Source organism: Anastrepha obliqua, chromosome 5 (genome assembly GCF_027943255.1).
Source record: "Anastrepha obliqua isolate idAnaObli1 chromosome 5, idAnaObli1_1.0, whole genome shotgun sequence".
In the NCBI taxonomy this organism is placed as follows: Eukaryota; Metazoa; Arthropoda; class Insecta; order Diptera; family Tephritidae; genus Anastrepha; species Anastrepha obliqua.
The window spans coordinates 127,428,634-127,446,590 of NC_072896.1; the positions used below are offsets into that span (position 1 = coordinate 127,428,634).

General features: G+C 35.2%; 1 protein-coding gene across 1 annotated transcript in view; it reads right to left on the reverse strand.

Moving 5' to 3' along the window:
* The window catches only part of LOC129249242 (protein nubbin-like), an 80,240-nt gene extending 72,307 nt beyond the window's left edge, over positions 1-7,933 (reverse strand). Inside the window, exon 1 of the mRNA XM_054888933.1 lies at positions 7,842-7,933. The gene's annotated coding sequence lies outside the window, so the exon portion shown is untranslated. The remainder of the gene's footprint in view (positions 1-7,841) is intronic.
* Between the last annotated feature and the right edge of the window lie 10,024 nt (positions 7,934-17,957).

Below are 17,957 nucleotides of genomic sequence, written 5' to 3' on the forward strand. Positions count from 1 at the left end.
TTTGAAGGCGATAATATCACTTTTGAGGAATAAACTTGTATTTTGAATTTTCTGAATATGTTCCGAGAACTTTTTGATCAAGGTTGTATTTTGGAGGCAACTACTTCGTAATGAAGAATTTGAAGTACAGATGATTGGTGATAATTGTTGTGTATGTCCCCACAATTTTCCCCTCTGCAAACTCTGCGATATTTAAAATACATATAATATTTTTAATGCTGATGTTCAGACGAACCCTTCATACTACTTTTGATTTATATTCTGGCGACAGTATTTCGACCGCACGACGTATTATTAAACGCACTGCTCATTTGCAAAACAAGAAAATGCATAAAACCGGCACTTAACTTACTGCGACGGCAGAAACGTTTAGACTTCCAGCATTTAAAGCTGACTTGGATCACAAAATGGAAAAAAGTGGTTAATGGTCCTGACAACTTCAATTACTATATATATTCATGATCTTAGAAAAGAGGAACTGTTTATTTCCAGACATCACAGAGGGAATATTGAATTACTGTGCAGTTTCTTATTATGAAACCACCGAACTAAAAAGTAATTTAAAATATTTTAAAATGCTAAATGGCATCAGTTTCCTTGCCTGTTACAGACAAGTCGCAAAAGGAAGTCGGCAATGCTCTTTTTTTAACGACTCGATAAATAATTGTAATTTTTTCACCGATATGTCATCAGTCAAACATTTTCTGATTTCACTTTTATTCTAATAAAAATTAATATATTATTTATTAAAATAGAAATTAATATTAGATTTTTATTTTTTCAGCAAAAAAAAGCTAAAATTTGACTATTATTTTTTTAATATGTTCGATTTCGATCAATCCAAAAATGCAGTTAAAGTCTAAATCATATAAAATTAACATTCCATGGCTAACAAGCATCAAATTGCTATATATACATGTTCTCCTTCTTCTTTTCTTTTTCTTAGCATCACTATTATTGATGAACCTCTGTTTCATTCAAAACAACACTCCATATCACCCTATTCAAAGCCACTTCCTTGCAACGCCTCACGTTAAGCTTTTTAAGGTCTACTTCCACAACTTCGAGCCATATTTTTCTCTGGCGTCATCTTCTTCGATCTCCAACCGGGCAAAATTCAAAGGCTTCTCGTGTTGCTCACTCTCTTGGCATTCTCATAACGTGCCCGAGCCATCTTAACCTCTGGGACTTGATGAACCGTTTGATTAATAGCTCCAACTCACGATTATATCTAACTCAAAAGGAGCCATCTTGCTGCCTTACAGGTCCAAAAATTATCATCCCCATTATTATTATCAATTCCTAGAGTCCCAGGTTGGAGCATAGAGCCACAACGAATTTCTTCCATTTGGGTATATTTTGCGTTAATCCCTCAACTTCATTCCAGCAAAGGAACATGGCACGGGTTTCTGGCTCTGGCAGTCGTCTCCATGTGTTCTCTGGTCTTCCTCGCCTGCGGCATCCTTGGGGGAGCCAGTCAATCGAGGCGCTTTTTATATCGCCTCTTTCCCTCCTCATTACATTATCCAATTTTTAAATAGACAAATTCCTTCCCACTGACTTTGTGAATTGAAATTTCGAAAATAACTACTAACATATTTCCAAACCCGGGTAAAAAGTAACAAAAATTGTTAATAATAGATACAGATACTACTGCACTACCGCTGTAGCCCAAAGTGCTATGCATTGTGTAGGTAAATGGGTTCGATTTTTTATTTTTATTTTTTTGTAATTTTTTTCTGAGATTCTCTACCAAAGATCTAATTAGATAAGCTTTTTCGCAGCAACTATTAACGCATTCGCCCTTCGCAACATATTGATTGGCACGAGTAATTGCCCGTTGGTGGGACTTCAATATGAATATCTGAGTTGATTGTGCTCTGTTTTAGTCATAGGGCGTCGACAAATCGTCCAACAAACTCGAAATTTCTGGAGCAGAAATAAATTTGCACCTGAAAACACCGTTTAAAAGTCTTCATTTACAGAAATATATTGAGATACTAGTTTATTTAATTTTGTGTTTCCTCAATTTGAAATTTGCTCTTACTGATGCCTGATGTAGACTTGTACGATTTCAGCCATTCCAGCCTTTTAAGAATTGCTCCGTAGTCACTTAAATAATTTTTATACACAAAAATTAGATTTACAGGGGAAAATCTGAAAATTGCTTACATGTTTGGCCAAACTTAGATTCCAGCTTTTGAAGCTACCACCACCGATTTTGAAGACGCCATAGTTGACTTTTCCAAATGAGCCTAGCTGATCTTTAAAAATTGGATGTCCTTTTATAAAAATATTAGACATAAATACTTAAATATACTCAAATCGCTATCTACATATGTATGTATCTGTATGTGCATATGTATGTATGTATATTTTATATTTATATAGTGATTGCCCATAACATAAATGACAGTGTCCGAAACGTCAATGACACTGTCGCAGGTACAAAGTCTTTGAATAGAATTATGTACATATGTGTAGAAGCAGAACCAACGCTCTTTGCTGTATATTAAAAAGATAGAGATAAATAAAATAAAATAACTGAAAATACAAACATTGGAGAATGCAAACCAAATAAACAATTAAGCTGATAAGTACGCAAGAAGTGTTGGGGCTGTACCGATGAAGCGGTCGTCGGTTGTGGTAATTGAACACGTAAAACGTGCATTGAGTGATGTTGCAAGTACTTATGTACATGAGTTGAGTATGTATGTATGCACTAAAAGTCTGCGACAATCGATGGTGGACTCCAGCGATATTGACCGATAGTTTTTTATTTACCTTCGATCAATTATCGTACAAGCAACGATCCGTTATTATCCTACGTTTTGTGAAAGAAACTTTATTTGCCACTCTCATAGACAGGATGGCCATACAGGATGGCAACTGTAGAAATTTTTAAATACAAATTCTTTCTACTTTTGCTTGAAAGATAATTTTAAAACATTGAAGTGGAAAAATTTCTAAACCCTCCTATTTTGAATTTTAACGCAGCTCCAAACTGAGTTCCGATGAGGAACATACTAAAAATTTAAGAAACGCTTTTGACTTTAAATTTTAACTGTATATTCATAATTATATTTTCCCGCTTTTTATAAACAATTTTCGATTTTTTTTTTTAATTTTGAAAGTTTGTTGTTCATTTTAAAATAAAAATTTCAGGTGCAGTTAAACCAGCCGCGCGCCTTTCAAAAAAAGCTTCATCGAAGAAAAGCTGTACAATCGCCATGTCCTTCTCTATTACCTTGAAAAGAATTTATATATATATATATATATAATTGGCGCGTACCCCCTTGTTGGGTGTTTGGCCGAGCTCCTCCTCCTATTTGTGGTGTGCGTCTTGATGTTGTTCCACAAATGGAGGGGCCTACAGTTTCAAGCCAACTCCGAACGGCAGAAATACACTCGTAGGCTTGCCATTGCCTGCCGAGGGGCGACCGCTATTAAAAAAATGTTTTTATTAATTTTGGTTTCACCGAGATTCGAACCAACGTTCTATCTGTGAATTCCGAATGATAATCACGCACCAACCCATTCAGCTACGGCGGTCGAAAGGAAATTATAATTTATACAAATTTCAAGGGCATGTATCGCGTGTTTTTTCAGAGTTTGAGAGCATAAAATGATATTACAAAACCTGAATTTTGTTGGAATTAATTTTTTAAAATTACAATCTGGTAGATAATTTCATGGTACGATATTTGTTTTTTAAAATGACATCCGGGATATGTCCGCCACGGCTACGAATTAAAAGGTCTATTCGACTAGTCCAACTTTTTCCAATAAATCTGTAAATTTGGCCTGAATATGGGCTTCCAATGCTTCAAAAGTTGCTGGTTCGACGGCATAAACCAATGGCTTAGCATAACCCCATAAAAAGTAGTCCAGAGGTGTTAAATTCCGCGAACGAGCAAGCCATTGAGCAGGACCACTTCTGGAAAGAAAGTTGTCACCAAATTGATTTTGCAATAAATCGATTGTTAAGCGCGCTGTATGGCAAGAGTTCGATGAACTTCGCGCACTTTTTTTTTTTCAAAGTAAATTCCCCCAATTTGGAAGCGTCTTTCGGGCATTAAACGATTTATGATGACTTGCTATGCCTTACTGAACAGAAATGCCAACACAGTTTGCCACTCTCAGCTGCCAAACCATAGTTATCGATATCGATTGGTCTCATGTCTCTAAAAAAATACAATAAAAGACTATTTAAAAATTTTGAGTTATTTCAATGTTAACTTGAAAACAATTCCAAACATATGCTATTTCTTCCTGTCTCCTCAGTGTCTTTAGGAAATATATCTGATTTCCAGGTAAGAAACGATGTTGTATCTTTTGATGTGTGTTGGCCCGTAAAATAAAATCAAAACAGTGTAATTGTATCTGCTCCCGGGGTCATTTTCTTTTCTTAGAGTCGCTCCTCTACGAATTCAAATGATTCGTGTACCTCATTACGTTCATCGCTTCTCATTTTGAACGCAAAATACTTGCAACTATTTTTGGATCAACAACTTAAGTTGTCTCATCTTTAATGCGTTTATGAAACAGCTTTTTTGATCCGAGGTTGCAATATTGCGCCTTTTTTGTGATGCAATCCACGAAAATCGCGGATCACTACCTGAGACATAAAAGCGCATCAAATACCCACTTCTTTAATTTAAAAGCAGTTATTATAGACAACTATCGATAACTTTCCGATGGTCTAAAGCAAACAATAGTCAAAATAGTGTCATCGATAGTTTCAGAGCTCTTACATGCACGATACCTGCATGTGCGCACATATGGATGTATGCATGCATGTAGGCTTGTACGTATGTGTGTATGTATATACATGCAAAGTTACCCCACATGCTTACAAGTGTTCTGTTAATAAATGATAATAAAAATACATTTTATCGAAGTGAAGAAAATAAACGATTTATTGAAATTAATATTGAGCCTGCGTTTGTTTATCTGAGAAATACATTTGTCTATATCTTCGATCGTATCAAGTATACACGGCACAGGTTGAATTCTTATCTTTTATTTAAACTAAATTTTATTAAGCGCATTTCTTGTTAGTTCAACAAAATTTACATAAGCATTTGTATGCATGAGTGACATTTCCAACGCAAATCAGAACACAGCCATATCGTTCAATAACTCCAATCTATATGCATGTATATATATAAAGTGTGTGTTTCATGGTGTTAAGGCAAATAATGTACTCTAGCATACATATGTACATAAGTATTTTAGGTAGGTGAAATGTGGTTGTGTTTTTAATAAAATTTATGAAATAAATCCATGTTAACTAAAAATTCGTTGTATTTCTAACAAAGCATTTTCTTTTTTTACAAAACACAAAACAGTGCTTGAGTTTAGCGTTTTCGCCACATAGGTAAATTTTTCACACGTAGCAAAATTATAAACAAGGGTTTTGTTCTAAATTTCAAGCTACATTCATACATAGTTCAGAATAATTTAAATTAGGTGAACTGACTGTCCTTCGACGCACTTTAGCCAGTTACAGGCCCTCCTTTCTAAGCCATTGCGTGGCCTTTAAAAAGCAGGCAATACTAGCTAGTTTGCGATTCTCAACATCCGCAATTTGGCCAAAAAACGAGACCAGCGCAATTCACCCATATAACTAGAAGGTGTTCGACTGCCTCATCCCTTTCTATATCTTCATAGCTTCTACAATAATCATTGGATGGTGCCCCTAATCTACTGCCATGCCTTCCTGTTAGACACTGCCCAGATAGGATCCCTCCTACTTAGTTTAAATAGACTCTTATTGTGGCCCATGTTCCATTCGGACCACGTTTGCCTACTGATAGCGCAGGTGCATAACTGTTTCCAGTTGGAATTAGCAACAATAATGGAGTGACTGTCTATCAAAAGTTTACATCTTGCCAAGGGCATGGGTATGTCGACTTTGTCCTGATTAATTTGGAGCGAGGAGCTAGCTAACTCATCTGCCTTACAGTTACCTTTAATGTTGCCATATTTTCTCACCCAAGGTTCATTAATAAAAAAAATATTGTGAAAATATTTTTAAGAATTCGTTACACTCTTTGACTGTCTTAGACGAGTGTTTACATGATAGGAGCGATTCCAGAACTGTCTGACTATTTAGCATTACAAGGATTTCTGAGATTGCCAAGATTTCGGCTCAGAATACGCTGCAATGATCAGGCAAGCGCAAAGATATATTGATACCTATAGATTCCGTATATATACCCCTCCCACTTGATCATTGAGTTATGAGCTTTCAGTATTTATACTGGCCCCGTTTTCATTGTTTATTACACCATTTTCCTAGTCCTCTCTGGATGGAAAATGGATTACATAAGGCTTGTCTGGGTATGTATTCACCGAGTCACAAAAGTCGGCTCGAGTGTCCCTGGTTGTTTGTTTGAGCATCGATACATACAAACATATGTTTAAAGAAAGAAAATTAAAGGCAACGAATTGTTTCCTAAAATGTCCTAAATTGTCCATATTATTTACTTATATTATTCATACACATAAGCTGATGGAATTTATTTTTTTACACACCTTTAGTATTATTGTTCTATAAACGCTACTTAAAATCAAAGTACATTCTAGCTTTTCAGACGGCGGCTATGGATATGGAGTTAGGAAACGAGAGACAACGATGATTAAGCACAAGCTGCTAATGGCAATTTGATGCGATGAATAAATGGCCAGTGATTTCCAATATATAGTAATTATATTCTGCTAAATTCACAACAGAAGTAATATAATTCTATAGTTTTCACAACTATACTGGGAGGCAGTAAAATGATCATATTCAAAATACATTTAACATTTTTAAAAATATATATATAATTGGTGCGTACACCATTTTTGGGTGTTTGGCCGAGCTCCTCCTACTATTTGTGGTGTGCGTCTTAATGTTGTTACACACAAATAGAGGGAGCCGACTCCGAGCGGCAGACATTTTTATGAGGAGCTTTTTCATGGCAGAAATACACTCCATTGCCATTACCTGCCGAGGGGCGAGCGCTATTAGAAAACACATTTTTCTTCATTTTGATGTTTCACCGAGATTCGAACCTACGTTCTCTGTGAATTCCTAATGGTAGTCACGCACTAACCATTCGGCTACGGCTTTACTCCATTACATTTTACTTCATACAAAATTCAATATGCAGCATTTGCAAAAAAACAAAACAACAATAAACGTTATAGCCTAGGCTATATTGCGCCGAGAACAACAATTAAAATGTTAGATTCTGTACCATACAGTTTCGAAATTTAAAACTAATAAGGTAAAACGGTAAAACGGTAATTTCAAATTCTCGTCAATCAAAAAGCGCACAAATTCTTATCAATTCTCGCTAAAACAATACTCGTTTTGCGACTTTAAAATAAAGTTAGATGTTTTATTTTGCAGCCAAGTAATTTAAACATTAAACATTATTTTGCGAGCTCAATGCCTTCTTAGTCATTCGAAAAGGGCAGCTATAACTTCGAACTACTCTTTTCAAACTTTAAATAAATTTAAAAAAATAGTAAAATTATTGATAAACCAAATTATTATTTTATAGACAGAGTGAAACACTATTCAACTCAAAATACATTCAAAAAATGTTCAGCAAATATTTAAATGCCAAAGGGGGGCTAAGGATTGATGCATTATTACAACAAAACTTTGTTCCTAATATCAGCTGCTCCTAACGGAAGTTTAACGATAACTATATATTTTTTTTTGTTCTGAACTATTAAAAAAAATGTATATGTATGTAATGCACAGTTTGGATTTTATCATATTTCTGAATTTCATACTAATTTATTAAATATTGAATTCAAAGATAAATCAAATTAAAACGCACCTTTCTTGGTTAGAGGTTATCACTGGTTCTCTTTTCTTGCACTCGTGCATCAATTCTTGCATGTCAGAATGAGTACGTATGTAAGTAAGAATTTGTATTTATGCTACTTTTAAACTTTTCATAATTATATGTACACTTTTCCAAAGGAGTTCATGATTTTTTTTTAAATGTCTTAAATGTTACCGCTGCATCGAAATGCCGTCGTGAATCGCAAATCACTTCTCTCACTCGCACGTGTTGTTGTAATTTCCTGTGCAGTTTTTTTAACTTTTAAAAAACACAAACACTCCTTCATAAAAAATTCCGAATCACTGGCGAAACAAACAAAGTTGCCTACGAATTTATTGTATATTTTTGTTTTTGCATTTACATTTCGCGCCCTACTTTGGTAACGTTGTTTTTGTATTTTGCACGAACGCGATCGTCTCTTGCACCGATCAAACAAACGCACCGGCAGACAAGCGAACAATGAAATGAGAGCTCCAGCCACCTTCCTCCCATTGCGATTGAATAAAGCTTGGTTGCACTTCGCCGTTGGAAAATGTCTTCAAGCTGCGAGGATAACCCTCGTAGTCGCTACTTTGATTGCTCAGCGATCTTCTCTACTTTTCATTAGGAAAATATTAACTCAAAAACAATAGCAAAAATACAAGTTACATAAATCCACAGCGCACTACAACAAAGCAAGCCAAATACCGCAAAGAATTGTCTCGAACAGAAGACAACTAAATATTATATGTAAGCACACAAATAAACAAAGGCAATTGTGCTTATGTGCATATGTAAATTTTAAGCTGTGAGCAATGAGTTCCACAAAGCTGATAGTTTGCAAACATTTTTTTATTTTCATATAGTGGATGTATGTGCGAATGTGTGAGCTTGAGTGAAGTATCTGTTCGCTCTGAGAAACTTGTGGTCACTCACAACTTTTCCAACTCTTCGTCCGTTAGCTTACCTCTTTATTGGCAGAATCAAAGCACGAAACAACCAACGTACTATACTATACACACAAGCACATATTTTTGAAAGAGTGTATGTAAGTATGTGAATGCAATCTTTGTGTTTGCCCAACAAACTGCAAACAATTGAGCATCTGCGATCACGTTTATGACTTCACCGTGCGTGTGAGTGGGAATAAATGTGCCTACGAAGAGTTGGACATCCGCCTACACTTCTTGCCTTACGAACACAATAATAATAATAATAATAAAAATAAAATTCTAATTTTTTACTTTTCATTACCAATTTCTCTACATTTTTAAACCTTTTCTAATTTCCAAGCCGGAGAACAAATGAATTCGATGGTCACCCACTAAAGTATTGTGCCGGCTACGCCTCTGCCACTAATCCATGTAATCTTATTTTTATAATTTGTGGCTACTCCAATGGGTGGAGACTTTAGACATTCTCTGCTACTGGGATGGCTCGGCTTCACGAAAAAAATATTTTAGGCACACAATTTTTTTCTTATCGTTATCCAATAAGAGTGCCGGTAGTTAAACTAGTTTGCGCTCTCTTATATCTGTTTGCCCTTTTTCATAACTCTCTCAACTCTCTGCTTGCAAAGAAGGGACTATTAGGGGAAATTCAAGAAGATCAGTAATAGATTTATCCTCTTATACCCACAAGCACAAGCTAATCGGTACACAAAGGCGTTAAATTAAATATCGACAGCATTTTTATCGATATTTCCACGTACATATCGATGAACAGCAAGTGATTTGAAATTCAATTTAATTATATTTATAGTGAAAAGCAGTTTTAAAATTATTTTTGTTCGAAAAAACTTAATTGTTTGCTGAATTTCAATAAAGTTTTAAGCTCTCAAAATATCATTGTGCTTATTACAAATTTGGTGCACGCACATAAAATTTCATGTGTGCGTTTTGATGTTGCCCAACAATTGGAGAGACTTGAGTTTTTATACCGTCTGCGAACATGAAGATCAAGTGGAGAAAAATTTGGTATGAGGAAGCTACTATTGGCGCGCTTTGTTAAACTCGGGAAAAATCGCGTATGCCGTTATCGCACCAATCAAGAAGAAGAAGGGCATGAAGAAGTTTTTATGAGATGCTTTTTCACTCATTTCAAAAATATACTCAAAGGCTCGATATGGCCTGCAAAAGAGCGGCCGATGTTAGAAAAGTTTTTCTATTATTTAATGTTTAATAGGGCAGTGGGCACTAAATCCGAAACCAGCCGAATGGTGGTGACGCACAAACCACCTGTAAATAAAATAAAATGAACTAAACTACCGCGTTATTTGTGAAATATATATTAGTAACAGATTTCTTCAATCCTATTTTACAAGCCCTTATTGAATTTATGGGAACAAAATCAAGACGCACACAACACAAAACCATCCAACAAAGGATGTACGTCCCAATTATACACACACCCAACACAGTAGATACGTTCCTTAGAAAAGCAGGCAAAAAAATTTTGTAAAACATGTATGCTAAATAAATTTCAGGTTATGTTCCACAACTTTAAAAATCGTCTAAGATGAAAAAACTCTAAATATTTTCCCAAAAAATCGTGTAAAGGAGGAATAATGCAACTTTTGCAACTACTCTGACTGGTCCAAAAATGCCATCATCAGTCGATATGTCAGATACTATGTCAGATATGACCAGCTCATCGGGTAGGGTTTCAAATTATTAACGGCTTCTGTCTGTTATTAGCACCTGTTCTTAGCTTTCTCGAGTTGTTCATAAAAGGTGGCGCAAAATTAATCACCCCATCGAAAAACTTATAATTTTTTGGAAATGGCATCGTACGTCTGTCATAGGTATTTGACACTTGTGAACTAAACAGCTGCAGCAAGCAGACAAGCCAAATAACACGTAGGGACCAAATAAAATTGCAATCACTCAACATTTTTTTATTCAGTAAAAAATTATTCAAAACAAAATTGAGTGACTAATTTTGCGCCACCTTGTAAAGGGTTTTCAATAAGGGCGGGTAGATGTTGAAATGGAATAAAATGGCGTTTGCTGTGTGGCACGTAGCGCCGTCCTGCAGGAACCACATGTCGTCTAGGTCCATATGGTTCAATATGGGCCATAAGAAATTGGAAGGGCCACCACGTCTACCGAAAAATGGGCGCAATGCGCGCAACTTTTGCGTTAATGAACACTCATTTTGATAATAAAGTTTTATTATTTGAACGTGCTGTTCAATCGTGTAACTTGCCATGATGATTTGGCATAAACAACTGAATAATAAACAAGAGATTTGACAGATGTCACCAAAACAAAATGGCTGCCACAGGGCGCCAAAATCGACCCGCGCCAATTGAAAACCCCTTTATATGCCAATTTTGAAAAAAAAAAATATATTTACTTCTTCATCTTAAATAATTTTGATGAAAATCAGGGAAAATATAGCCGTTTACAGGTATCTGTCCCCTTAAACGCTCACAAGTACTGACCTAAAAATACTAATTAAGCTTAGGAAAGTCTGTTCACTGTAAAGTATAGGAATATTCACAATAAAGTCATACGTTTACATATAAGAAACCGTTAAATAGTTCTAATTCTCATTATTTTAAGATATACAATGGGCATTGATACGTTGCCAGTCGGAATAATTTAAAATAAGTATATGATGGCAGATTTTTCTTCATTTTTAATTCACAAGATTCAGGTACAAAGGTTTTATTGTAAAATGCAAAAATAACTAAAACTAAAACCAACAGTACGCACAAAATATTATTACTTACACTCAAAAGTGTGCTTATGAAAATTCATAAAATCATTTCCCTATATTTCAGACAGCAGAATAAATATTTATACAAAGCTCTTTACTGAAACCATTTAAGACATTTATAATATTAAATAAATCTAACGTATTTTGACCAAAATGCTCTAAACGATGCCTACGACGTGTTGAATGACTTCAGAGACACCCCCTTGTTACAAATTGTACAGGCGGCAGAAAGTACATTCTTGCAAACATATGTATATAATGCATCCATTACATATATCCACTTACAATAATTAAGCTGTGATTACTCTGTGCAAGATTTTACTAATCAAAGTCTAAACAACTTTACGAATCGAAATTCCATCAATTGACGAATGTTTTAACTGATGCAAATGCATACATATATACATCTACTCTTGTAGCACAGCAATCACAACAATGGATAAAGCCCAATCGTTATATCTGCCTGCATATATGCAACTCCTCATCCCCGCAATGCTGTGTGCACCGATACGTAACATCAGAGACCAACTCTAACTGCTTCGTTTCGCATTCCTTTTTGCCTACCATATGCATACAAGAGCTTCCAAACTGTTCACTTCAGCATTTCGATACGCGGGATTGTCTCATAAACCCATGCACATACACATGCGCACACATTTGTTCATATAATTGCCCATTCTGGATAACACAATTCGGTAGCCTCAATGTGACTTTATTTGAATGCATCGATTATTTAAATTCTTTATAGGACGGTGGAATGTAAGGAAATTCCATTCATATTCGTAGTCTTCGGTGTGCCTTCGCCCGAATAGCTGAAAGATCGCAGGCGCCGCAAAATACCTAAAGCGATCAAGTGGCAGTTGATTCAATGATTTTTGCATTGTGGCTTTATCGCACTTGCACACATGCACATACTCGCTTACACATGTACATATTGATGACATGCATAGGCGCAAGCAAAGGTCAGCGTCAAGTTTCAAGACTTTTATAATTCGAAAAAATCAAAAAAAAATGTTTATGTACTTTCTATTTCAGCATTTAATTTTATCACTTTATCAAATTGAATCATAATCAATGAAATTATTGAGTGCCACTCTAAAATATCAGCTTTTAAGTTTGAGAATAATTCAGTGTTTACACCTATGTATGTATGTGCGAATGTTATCAACGTATTTATCTACACAAGTAATTCTGTCTTTTTTCTATTGTTCTTTTTTATATTGAAGAGGAATTATGAATACAATCTCTAACTGGTGCTACTTCGCTCTGCATAAATGGATAGGCACATTTTGCTTAAAAAGTCAACGCGAACAAGTTTCAAATGCCTTATTTAGATTATACACGCATGTGCGTATGTATGTATGTAGGTAGGTAGGAGCACATGCATGTACTTATATATTGTGCGTATGCTGCATGTACTCATTCGTATATGTTGATTAGCTTTAAATTATGGTGATACAAGTAGAAATAATTACAATTATTGTGATGCCACCGATAATGATGGATACAACTGTTAGGCCTACATACTCGTATGTATGCATTTATTCGTACATGGACATTCACACACTTACATGCATACACGCATACATGTATTCACTAAATTTAACATAATGTCAATAAGTTTGTATGTATGTTTGTATATGCACAGGTGAATATAAATCACTTGTATTTGAATTGATTGCGTCTACTGTGAAACATTACCATTTGCGTTAACCAGTTTACAGTGTTTAATAAAAGTAAATGCCTGCAATGTGTGCTTCGCCAAATAATGCAGTGCGTACACTGTTTGACACGTACTTATTCATATAAATAAATTAATACATACATACACACACATACATATGCATATACATGCGTACAATATTGTGCATAACCTAAGCATCCGTTTTCCTGAGTCCACCTCCTTTGATTTTTGTTCTAATTCATGCAAGTATTTTGACTAATTTTTAACCAAAAATATGAAATGAGTAGTGGAAATTTGCAGCAGCCAAAATTTAAAATCAATTAATTAAATATTTTCGTAAAAGTACCCGTGCAGAACTTCAGAAATTTTAAGTAAATTGGTTTGTAATTCTTAACCTTTTAACTGTTTATGCCGAGCATACTCATCAGAGCGAAACGAAAATAAAAACCATTTCGTATAAATGTCTCAGATGTTTGTGCGACGTCATAGTTGAGAGAACGAGAGTTGATTAATTTTAATTTTTAGTTTTGTAACTTAGACTTATTGAAATTAATTTTGTCTTTTATTGCTTCCGATTTCATTCCTATAATTCCTTAATTTTATTTTTATGCGATATATTTTTTATCAATCAACACGCAACGTTTGACTTTTAGTCATAATTGCCTATTTTTACAGGCTGAAACATTTTACTCTCTTTATGTCGAGTTGGAAAATAATTAAGCAAGTAGAAAAAGTTTTTCGAAGCCCCATTAAATAGTTGAAGGGTTAATTTCAATAATGCGTCCTACACAACTGCTGTCTAATTAAATGCTCAGGGGTAGAATGGTCAGGGGCAGAGAAAATTTGTGTCGTGTTAATATGAAATATTATCGCGAAAAACAAAAATTAAAACTGTATAAAGCACTGAAACGACCGGTGGTGTGAAAAATGGACGCTGAAAGCTAACGAGATAAAACAACTAATGTGCTTTGGAAGAAGAGTGCTCCGAAAGATCTATGGTCCGCTTAGACTGGCAGATGGCACTTATCGCATTAGGCACAATCCCGAACGGGAAGACATAGTTAAAAAAAAACTATAATAAGATTTATTAAGTCTCAACGAGACATGTGGCTAGAATGCCGAGGGAGCGATCAACGAGAAAGGTACTAGATCACACGTCCAATTGGAAAAAGAAAAAGGGGACGACCGAGGAAAAGATGGCTAGAAGATGTGGGAGCTGATCTTAGGAAAATGCGCGTGCAATTTTGGATGGAAGTGGTACAGCCATCGAGATCGATAACAAGAATATGTGAAGTGTTTAATAAAGGAAGGAAGGAAGGAAGCAATGGTTCACCAAGGACTGTGACGCTAAGAAGAAGAATGTGAAATACAGTGAAACCTCGATATTGGGAATCACTATAAAACGAATTCTGAATATGTTGACCGTTATGGTCCAAACACCCGCTCAAACATCCAAAACACGGTGTACGCGTAAATATATTGTATTTATAAATATGTAGTCCAGTTAGCAAAAACTTCTACATACATAACGAAGTGTGGTGTTATGAGTGGGTATTGTCAGTCAGATTTAATTGATGTCAAAATGAGTTATCCAGTACGCCACAAAAAAAGCTCCAAAACATTTTTAAAACAAAGCATTCAACACTACATTATTATTTAAACTTGTGCAGCGGAGAGTAAAACTTTAATAATGTTTCAGCGATTTTTATAATTTGTATATATTATATATTTTTTTGTTTCTTAAATAAAATTTTAAAGTAATTACTGAAACTAGGACGTGGAAAACATGGCACGCCGGCGAAAAGAGCTCTTATATACCATATGAGTCAAAACGGATAAAGCCATGCAGAAATAGTGCCGCGAAAAACTGATATTAATGTGGATAGAGCTATGCAGATCCTTTTAAATCGGCACGGCAAATAATGCGTGAAATAAACCAGGAATCTGGTCTACAGGTGTCCAGAAAGTTTGTAGGAAGGCGACTTAACGAAGCCCAGCCCGAAGTTTGGCCGCATAAGCAGAAAAAACCCACTTCTCCCAAAAAGACATATCAAACACCGATTTGTCTTTGCAAAAGCCCACAACGACAAATCTATTCAGTTTTGGAAAACCGTATTTTGGACCGACGAAACAAAAATAAATTGGATGGAACCAGATGGAAAAAAAAAATTAAACGCCAAATCTTAGGTTCACAAAAAACGATTAAACACGGCGGCGGAAGCACCATGGTTTGGGGAGCTTTTTCCTGGCATGGTGTTGGGCCGATTGTTCCCGTGGTTGGTAAAATAGATAGATTTCAGTATCTGGATATACACCCAAGTAAAATGGAGCCATTTGTGTTTGAGTTTATGCCATTAAATTTGACATTTATGCGGGACAATGATCCAAAGCATACTGCAAAGACAGTGAAGCAATGGCTCAGAAGAGAAAAAATTAATGTACTGGATTGGCCGGCGCAGAGCCCCGATCTCAATCCAATAGAAAATTTGTGGAATGACGTTAAGGTCAAAATCGCTAAAAAAAATTTTACAAATTATGATGATTTGTGGGCCGCAGTTGAGGAGGCGTGGTACTCGATTCCAAAGGAAAGATGCCACAAGCTTGTAGAAAGCATGGAGCGACGGCTTGAGGAAGTAATCAAAAACGGTGGATATAGTACAAAATTTTAATCTGGTAAAACAATAGCATCACTTAACTATCTGATTTGTTTTTTATTTTTGGTTTTACTTGGAATTTTTTAGGATGTGCCATTTATGTGTCCAGGAGGTTTCGTGAGGTATCAACGTTCTCGTAAATTAAATCAGAACTGAAATTCTTTTTGACCATTTTTTTGTTTTAAAGTGCAAGTAAATAAGTTTTTTATTTTTTATGCTGCTTTTCCCCCAATAAAAAATAATTATTTAAAAACATATTCAACTCTTTGCTTTCAAAGTCTAAATGTGCTAATATATTTATATGACCATGGCTGTATGTATATACTGTGGAAGGCTCTTATAATAATAGATTTAACTAAAATGAAATGTCCTGGATTTTAAACAGAGCATAAAAGAAGAGCTTGTGGTAATTTTAATTTATTAAATAAAAAGAGTTTTTTCGATAATGGCAACAAATAAACAGTAGGAAATATTTCTTCCCACTGAATTGGTGCCTTGCTGTCTTAGTTTTTAAAGTTTGCCAATTTTTTACTAAATGTATACTGGAAAGCATGGAAATTAGTATTGCTATGATATTTTATTAGGTATATGTAAATGCAACTTGTTAAAACATCATTCAAAAAAATTGGCTATTGCCTTACTTGCCAAAGCAAACCTTGAATAAATTTTCGCATTATAGGAAGAAAAATAGAATTCCATTTACCCTACACATTAATCAATATTTCTGATTTATTTTGTATATTCTGATTTAATTAATACTAAGCTTACCTACTTTGTAAGTTTTATATTAGTTTGGGGAAAAAGAAATCCATTATTTAAATAATTTTTTAGTGTGAAATGTCACCTTGACTACGAGCATAAACATTAAATTATTTGATCGATACTTTAAGAGATATCGGTCACTACAGCTATCTTCCGAGAAAATAATGATTTCGTTTCCCCCAACATTTTCCTCTCAGCCGGACCTATGTAGAACGTGTCCTGATCTCCTGATTATTAAAAGAAATGTTTAAGCTTTTAAACGTTTATGTCCAGTATTATCGACATGAAATGGTGGCATTTGTTGCATTTTAATTTAAAAAAAATCTTTAGACTAAAAGCAGTGTAGCGCACATATTATATTTCCAGCCTTACCTCTCTAGCATTTCAAAGTACAAATACCGGGTTTCATTTACTTGTACGATTCAAGCTTACATCTCCAGATTTGAGACAAAAAATTTGGAAATGCTGCTTAGGTTTTGCACACTACTGTGTATGCGTAGAAATAGTGCATTTTTCGCGCTTACTGTACATTGATCGTGGGAAAACTTGTCAATTTTGCTCCAGTTAATTATTGTCACGCTCATCGATGTCAGCTTTGTATATATTGTAGATACCTATATTTGTGCATATGTATTATATGTGCATGTAAAAAATATATACGCATAACTAAATGTCGCTAAACGCAGTAGGACAAACAAAATTATTACAAAAACAATTTGTATTACTCATACATTCAATACCCGCACACCAGATTATGCGTCAGTTAGGCGTTCATTAGACGCTAAATATTTATACAAAATTACTATTAAACCATTCCACAAATATTGACCGCCGAACGTTACAAGACTGATTTTACAATATTTTAACTTAGGTTTTAGTAACTTTAAACAGAAATCACCCGAAGAAACAAAAAGTATTCCCGCATTTTGATGCCATCTGTGGTTAAATGCACTAAGGTTGGGTTAGGTTGAACTGGTTGGCTTGCAGTCACGTATAGACCGGTACGGTGCATAGCGATACCAGATGAACATCATGAGTTATGCGTTTTGAAATAGTCAACCCACATGGTGCCTGTTTCTATAGTGAATTTAAGCGGACGTTTCCAACCCACTGCTCAGATGTCTTCCAATCCGTCAAACTGTGGTGTCCACAAATAATCTATGCGTGTTTTAAAAGAGGGGACATCCGTAAAGGATATACTCCACAGTTTCCCTTGAGCCCCGCTCTCTCCATTTGCTGCATTCCTCGCTGTCCGAGATTCCTATCTTATAGGCATACGCTACTACTGGGCTACGACCCATCAGC